This window comes from Talpa occidentalis, unplaced genomic scaffold (assembly GCF_014898055.3).
Source record: "Talpa occidentalis isolate TD23 unplaced genomic scaffold, MPIMG_talOcc4v2.1 talOcc4.2, whole genome shotgun sequence".
In the NCBI taxonomy this organism is placed as follows: Eukaryota; Metazoa; Chordata; class Mammalia; order Eulipotyphla; family Talpidae; genus Talpa; species Talpa occidentalis.
In genome coordinates, this window is record NW_023602073.1 from 57,443,276 (window position 1) to 57,451,508 (window position 8,233).

At 39.9% G+C, this 8,233-nt stretch overlaps 1 protein-coding gene across 2 annotated transcripts in view; it reads left to right on the top strand.

Annotated features, from left to right (window-relative positions):
- Positions 1–8,233, top strand: part of ANKS1A (ankyrin repeat and sterile alpha motif domain containing 1A) — a 224,096-nt gene that overhangs the window by 197,834 nt on the left and 18,029 nt on the right. The window contains exon 27 of one of the 2 annotated variants that reach the window (XM_054698736.1): positions 7,235–7,354. The exons of the other annotated variant lie outside the window; for it this stretch is intronic. The gene's annotated coding sequence lies outside the window, so the exon portion shown is untranslated. Of the gene's footprint in view, positions 1–7,234; positions 7,355–8,233 lie in introns of those variants that run through there. 2 annotated transcript variants of the gene reach the window in all.

Genomic DNA, 8,233 nt, shown 5'->3' on the forward strand with positions numbered 1-8,233 from the left:
AATGAATACTAATTTGGAATTTAATGGCTTGGTTGGAGGCATGTGTATCTTTAAAGTTGTGCCATGGAGTTGATTTTCTTTTCCTCTTAACCTGTCATTCTTGCTGGGTACATGCAGCACAGAAGAGGCAGCCTGAGGTGAACTACTTAAGTCTTTAAATGTCAGATACAATGGGACTTAAGGAAATTAAAGGTTTTGAAGATTAAGAATTCCAATTGTGGAACTGAAATAATAAGGTTTGGCAGGGAAACAAATTGGTTACCTTTGGACTGAGGTACAAACTAGGAGGAGTCTGTCAGTGTTGTGCGGCTGGAGTGTAGTCAGGGCTTTGCTGCCTTAAATTGTCACTACTGGAGAATTAATTTAGTGATGTTTTCTCTTGTACTTATTTAGGTTTCCCAGAAACCTAAATTTTAAAAACTGGTAGCCTTTTGATCGACTGATCAGAGAAAATGTTACTGAATCTCAGTACAGCCCCTGAGACACTTCATAAAATTTCTCTCTTTCCTTATGGGGAAGATATTATATTAATCAGTTTGATATTTATCTGGTAAATTGGAAATTAATGGAGTATTGTTGCTTGAGAGAAATGTTTCACCTTAATGTATACATGAATATCAATACTGATTATCTAAAAATTATTATGTGAAACTTAAGTGTCTGGTATGTTCTGATATAATGTTGCTGGCCAATTCTGGTTGTTACCTTGCAATGCGGTAAGTTAATTCCTTGTCAGCTATGTTGTCAACAGATCTTTAATTTTGGTTACTTCAGAGTTTAAACATTTGCAGCAATTGTTTCTGGCCATATTAACAGAAGAAAGGCCTCAACCATATTTCAAGATCCATGATTGAAATGAAGATTTAGAGTTTTCTACAAAGAGCTGAATGAACTTAATATGTTTTTGTTTGAAATGTTACTGGATTTTTTAATTTGATTGGTTAGTTTTTTTGATTTTTTTTTCTTTTAACTAACCATAATCTGCAGCAATATTAAATTCCATTTTGTGAGCAAAACTAAATTTTGTTTGTATTTTCTCTCTCCTTAATACCACCATAATATGGAAAAATGGTAGTAAGCATTGTGACGTGTCTATTTTTGCATAATTTCACTAAGGAATTTTACTTGTTTCTCCTTAGAGAACTGGAATTGTGGTTACATTAACTGGGCTTTGATTGGGACATTGCAGTTGAGATTTCTGGGCATTGAGAATGAGCACAACCCAGAAAAAGAAAGAGGTTATCACCCTGTCTTTAGAGTTCCAGAGACCTCCCAGGAAAATAGGGAAGCTTACCTCCATTGGCAGGCCTAGAGAATCCAGAAAGAAAAGTCTTGGAAACCTCAAGAAGAGGAAATCTACCCTCTTTGTACCCTCAAGGTACAAATGCTGCAGGTGAAATCATGTGAGACCATCCTATGGCATGGTTCCTGAGACCTGGAAATGTCGAGAACTCAACTAAGATCCCTTATGGAAAGTTCCAACAAAGTCAACAGAAATTCTACTTGGTTATTCTGTCCTATTAAGTTTATGTAAAAATAGATCAAATAGATTGAAATTACATTTAGTTTACAAATGTAATTTGCTATGCTATTGAGAGAAGTGGGATGAAGATGGAGAGAAAATGATTTTAATAGTAACCTCTCTTAAACATTTTTTATATTTCTTTTTTAGCTTGAACTGATTGACTATTTTCTAAAAATATAGGAATTTGCCACATAGCTATGCATGTTCATGACTGATTGCTATTTTCTTTGAATACACTGCAATCATGGTGGAAAAAAACTTCCAAGGCTGTACCGCAGCATCCAGACATCTGACTTTCATCACCATAGAGATGGTGACAAAAATTGAAAGTGGGGAAGTTGTAAGAGGTACAGTTAGGAACAACCTTCAAGTCAGCAGTGGTGCTCATAGCCAACGAGATGGTAGAAGGTGGGGCTTTTTGACTCTACCCCCTGAGTGAGGGGAAGGGCTGATGGCAAATAGTGCAGGGCCTGAGGTTTTTGGCAGTTAAGCTACTGAGGCTCTTGGCCAGAATGCAGGGCTCATAATAGTTAAAACAGCACTGGGCTTTTGGGCAGTTAAGCTGCTTGTGAGGAGAAGCATCTGTGGAGAACATGCCAGCTTGGCTTGCCCACACATGGCTTTGGCTTGGACATCAGTCTCTGCAAAGCGGATGCTCTCTGGGGTATGACAGACAGCACCTGGCCACATGCCAGCCTGTGGACTCCCCCTCCCCCTTTTCTCATTTCCTGTGTAAATACATCCTGTTATTGTTGTTTTACACTGTATCTGCTTTTGGGTTAAGTCCTGCAGTTGCCTGCATGTGGGTGAGGACCCACCAACTAGGTCACCCCCACCTTGGGCTTCATGAATAGCACCTACAACTACCAGGATCTCACTGGCATTTATAAAATACTTTGGTCAACAACAGAAGAATGTGCGTTCTATTCAAACTTATACCAAAATAGATCATATCTTGAGTGATACAACAAACTTGAACAAATTTAAAAGAAGTGAGATCATACAATACACAGTGTGTTCCTGAACCACACAAAATGAAAAGAGAAATCAATAACAGAAACAGGAAAGTCTCTAAACACTTAGAAATAACACACTTTCAAATAATCCATCAATCAAAGAGAAAGTCTCAAGGGAAATCAAAATGCACATTAAACTGAATGAAAATAAAAAATGTATCAAAATTGGTGGAACAATTTTGTGAGAGGAAAATTCAACCAGTAAATGCATACATTGAAAACAAGAAAAAGTCTTAAATCAATAGTCAAGACTTCTCAAGAACCTCAAAAGTTAATAAACCCACAGCAAGGAGAAGAAAGAAAATAACAATGATAAAAACAGAATCAATGAAAATGAAAACAGAAAAATATCAAGGAAACAGAGTCTATTTTATGAAAGGACCAATAAAATTGACAAACTGGTAGCAAAGGTAACAAAGAGAAAGAAGACACAGATTCCCAAAATTAGGAACAAAACAATGGCTACACTTACAAATGCTGCAGACATCAAGAAGATAATGAGAATATTATGCAAAGGAAATGCTACAAACATAAATTTGACAACTTAGACAAAATAGACCAACTCCTAAAAAAAGAACTACCATAACATAGCTAATACAAAATAATTTACGTAACATCGCAAGTATTGAATCCATAACTTTTTAAAAATCCAAACCTAGATGGTTTCACTGAAGAATTCTACCAAATGTTTAATTAGAAGAACTGACAACAATTCTACATAATCTGTTCCAGAAAACAGAAGAAACACTTCATAATCCATTCATTCTATGAACTGGTATTATCAGGATCTAAAACTAAAGTGCAAAAAAAGAAAATTACAGACCAATTCCCCTCATGCATATAAGCATAAAGTATCCTTAATAAAATATTAGCAAACAGGATTCAGATGTATACAAAGAGTTAGATGCCAAGACCAAGTGAAATTTATTCCAGGGATAAAAGTTTTGGTCAATGTTTGAGGATCAACCAACATAATACAACATATTAACAAGCTAAAGGAGAAAAATCACCTCAACTAAAGCAGAAAGAAATATGACAAAATTCAACACTCATTCAGCATTAAAAAAAACTTTCAGGGCCTCCCTGGTGGTGCTCGGGTTGAGCACAGCGCTATGAAGCTGTCTGCAGCCTCTGCAACACGGATTCGATTCCCGGTCAACCAGGGAGATACCCACATGGCATGGCAGACCTCTCCTGTCTCGCCCACTGCTCCCCTCAGCAGTGCCTTTTGGTCCGTCTGCCTGTTCTGCTCCCTGCTCTGTCTCTGGTGAATTCTCTTACCCTCCCACACCTCTGGCCTGTACCCCAGAGTTCTTGTATAAATAAATCTTTTTAAAAAATACTACAAAGGGCCTCCCCGGTGGCGCAGCGGTTGAGCACTGGGTTGCGAAGCTGCCCGCGGCCTCTGAGGCGCCGGTTCGATCCCTGGCTGCTCCCCGGCCACCAGAGGAGGGTCCCACATGGCACGCGGACCTCTCCTGCCGCCCACTGCTCCCCTCAGCAGTGTACTTCGGTCCTTCTGCCTGCTCTACTCCCCGCTCTGGCTCTGGTGAATTCTCTTGCCCTTCCACGCTTCTGACTGTACCCAGTGCTTGTATAAACAAAACAAATAAATAAATAAAACATGCCTCTATTTAAAAAAAAAAAAAAGTATATATAGGTTTAAAAAAAAATACTACAAAAAAAACTTTGAGAAAAGTGGAAGTAAAAGTCCACCCAAATCGGGCCCCCCACTGGTGGCGCAGGCCGTTGAGCGCATCACTGTGAAGCTGTTTGCAGCCTCAGCAGCGCCAGTTCGATCCCAGCTCGTTAGGGTCTCACACGGTGCAGCAGACCTCTCCTGTCACGCCTGCTGCTCCCTTCAGGAAAGCAGTGTATTTCATCAGTCTGCCTGTTCTGTTCCTGGCTCTGTCTCCGGTGAATCCTCTCACCCTCCTGCGCATCTGGCCTATACCCCAGTTCTTGTATAAATAAATAAATAAATCTAAAAAAACAAAAACAAAAAACAGTCCACCCAAATCAACAGAACCTATAAAGTATTAATTTACATGGCAAAAGATATTTTGCAAATGTGATTAAACCAAGGATCTTGAGACGGAGAGATTATCCTGGGTTGCCTGAAAGGTTATTAGAAGAGAGAGGTAGAAGGGTCAAAGTAAGAAAGGAGACACAATGGAAGAAAGGTGGTATCGATATGTTTTAAAGATGGAAGAAAATAGTTAACAGCTAAGAAATATGCCCAGTCTCTACAAGTTGGAAAAGTCAAAGAAACAGATTTTGTAGCAGGCTGAGTAACAGCCAAAAAAAGATATTGGTTCGTAATTCCTGGAACCAGCATGTTATTGTATTAATTTCCTGGGGCTGCCATATAACAAAGCTCCACAAACTGGGTGGTTTAAACAGACACGTCTGTTTCATTTGCAGGCTAGAAGTCTATTGTTAAGGTGTCTGAGGACTGTGAGGGAGATCTGTTTCATAACAATGTTTTGGTAGCCTTGAGTCACAGATGGCATTCTCCATGAGTCTTCACATTATTGTATCTCTGTATAAGTTTCTTTCTTCACACAGCACATGTCTTCATAAGGACACCAACCAGACTGGATTAAGGACCCACCAAGCTCCAATGTTATGTTAGTCCATTACATCTACAATGATCCTATTTTCAAATGATGCCACTTTCTGGGTATTAAGACTTCAACAGACTTGGGGAAAGGGGACACAATTCAATCCATTAATAATTATAATGAAAAGGGATCTTTTCCCATGAGATTGAGGATTTTTGATATGGGAAGATTACCCTGGATTTAAAAATCAAGGGGGTAGGCTCTAAACGCTATCACAAGCATCCTGATGAGAGCAGACAGAGTGTCGATACACACAAAGGAGGATGTTGCAACCTTTCTGTAACCATGAAGACAGAGACTGGAATGGAGTAATATGAACAAAAATCAAAGATACTAAGTCATGAGGAAGGGTTTCACCATCATGAGTCTTAAAGCACTGACAGTCCTAACCAGTGCAATAAGGCAAGAATTGGAAATGAAAGACATTCTTATCAGAAAGAAATAAAACTGTTCCTGTTTGCAGCTTACATGACTATGGGGAAAATTCCAAGGAATCTATGAAAAAAATTAGAATTAAGTGAATTCAGCAAAGCCGCAGAATATAAGATAAACATATTTATGTATACTAGAAATAAATATTTAAATGTAATCACAGTTCAACTTAACCATTCAAGAAAATTGAAATCCTTAGGTATCAGTCTAACAACACATGTTTAGGACTTGTATGATGAAAACTACACAATGTTGATAAAAGAACTCAAGAAAGATCTAAATAACTAGAGAAATATACCATGCTCATGGATTGGAATATGCAGCATAATAAAATGTTCATTCTCCCCACACTGATAGCTTTAACATAATACCTATCAAAATCCCTGCCAGGTTTTTGTAGCTACATTAGTATACAAGATTAATCTATGGAAAAGCAAAGGAACTAGATTATCTCAAACAATGTTGAAAGAATAGAGTAGGAGGGATCAGTCTTATTTCAAGACTTGGAATCACTCTTATTTCAAGACCTATTTATAGTTACAGTAATCAATTCTGTGTGGTAGAGAAAAGGAACAAGTACACAGATCAAGGCAACAGAATTGAGAACCTAGAAAGAGACCATACAAATATGTCCATCTTATTAGGTGCAAATGCAACTCAGTGGAGGAAAAAGCCTTTTCACCAAATGATGCTGGAGCAAATGAACATCCAGAGTCATTTAAAACACACTTCAGCCTAAGTCTCACACCTTTTACAAAAAGTAACTTGACCTAAGTATGAAACTGTAAACATTTTAGCAAAAAATATCAGAGAAAGTCTTGGAGATCTAGGAGTAGGCAGAGTTCTTAGACTTGACACCTAAAACATAATCCATAAAAAGAAAACCTGATGGGACCTCCCCGGTAGCACAGCGGTTGAGCGCTGGGTTGCGAAGCTGCCCGCAGCCTCTGCAGCACCGGTTCAATCCCCGGCTGCCGGGCGAGGGTCCCACATGGTGCACAGACCTCTCCTGCCGCCTGCTGCTCCCCTCAGCAGTGTACTTCGTCTGTCTGCCTGTTCTGCTCCCCGCTCTGACTCTGGTGAATTCTCTCACCCTCTCACACTTCTGACTGTACCCAGTGCTTGTCTAAATAAATAAAAAAAATCTTAAAAAAAAAAAAAAAAAAGAAAACCTGATGAATTGGATTTCATGAAAATTAAAACTTCTGTGCATCAAAGGACACTATCAAAAAAGTGAGGGGGAAAAAAGTATACACAGAGTGGGAGAAAATATTTGCAAATCAAATATCTGACAAGGCTCTAGTATCAAGAATATATAAAGAACTTTTACAACTCAGCAACAGTCTACTTCAAAATTGGGCAAAAGACTAAAACAGCCGTTTCTCCAATCGAGACAGAAAGCAGATTATCAGTTGCGAGGGGTACAGGGACGGGAGTGGGAAATGACTGCTTAGTGGGTGTGGGGTTTCCTTTTGTGGTGACAAAAAGTGTTCTAGAACTCGGTGATGTGACAGCTGCACACCAATGAAAATGTCCTAAATGTCACCGATGGTGAATTTTATGTGTCTCCTACCACAGGTTAAAATATACTTCCTTCTAACTGTGGGCAGGATTGAATGCAGCTTTTTCCTTTTCAGATCAGGATCCCTGCTCACCTCATGAGGAAGCACAAGAAAAATCAACTCAAATCTTCTAGGAAATGGATCATTCCAGATTTGAACTATGAAGTGCAGAGCAAGATTCTATTATCAGCCCAATGTCTGCATCCACCAACCAGGCATTCCTCTCCACAGGAGACCCTTCAGCACACTTTTGCCTCTAAAATAATGAGACTTCCAAAATGTGTTTTTGTTTTTTTTTTTTAAATTCAAATTCACAGTTGCAAATCAGAGAACACATCTAAGCAAGTCTGTTTATTAAGCATACCTCCTTTTGGGGGTTTCCCCATCCTGAGGTTGCCTAGCTACAAGGATCCAGGCTCCCCAGCTTTCTTGGAAGTGTCACTGTTGACTTGGCTCTGTCAGCCATCCAGGCACTACCTGCTAAAAAGGAAGATAATGAAAGGATACCCTGGCTAACTTCCCTTCCTGTTGTTTTCCCTAGATTGAATGTGTTACGCTTGGCTTCCATCTCCTGAAATGGTGAGAACGCTGTTTCTCTTCACTCAGCCTTGAGAGCACGAGTGACTCCATTTTCTCTCATATTTTGCCAAAAAGGGTCAAATCTGAGAACATTTTCCATCATACTAAGTTGGGGCTGGCTTGCTACAGTCAGCCCGAGAGTAGTGGGCTGGATCTCTACAGCCTCACAACCAGGCCCAGGTTCTTCCTAGAATACCACTTGTGATGCCGACATACGCTCACAACCAGAGCACTAGTTAAGAGTCTGAGCCCCAGGGCTTCACTGGCGCCAAAGGGGTTAAGACGCAGCACCATGAAGCCATCGCCTCCACTTCAAATAAGTTGGGGTGTCCCTGCTCTGGAGTCATGTCCTCCAGCCCTTTCAGCATCAGCTTCTTGTTGGCAGGAGTGGACGTTACACGCCGTGGATTCTGACCCAGGAGGCCAGGGATGACTTAACCAGGTTGGTTGGACAGTACACCACAGCCACTGCAGAACAAGTTTGATCTCCGGCCG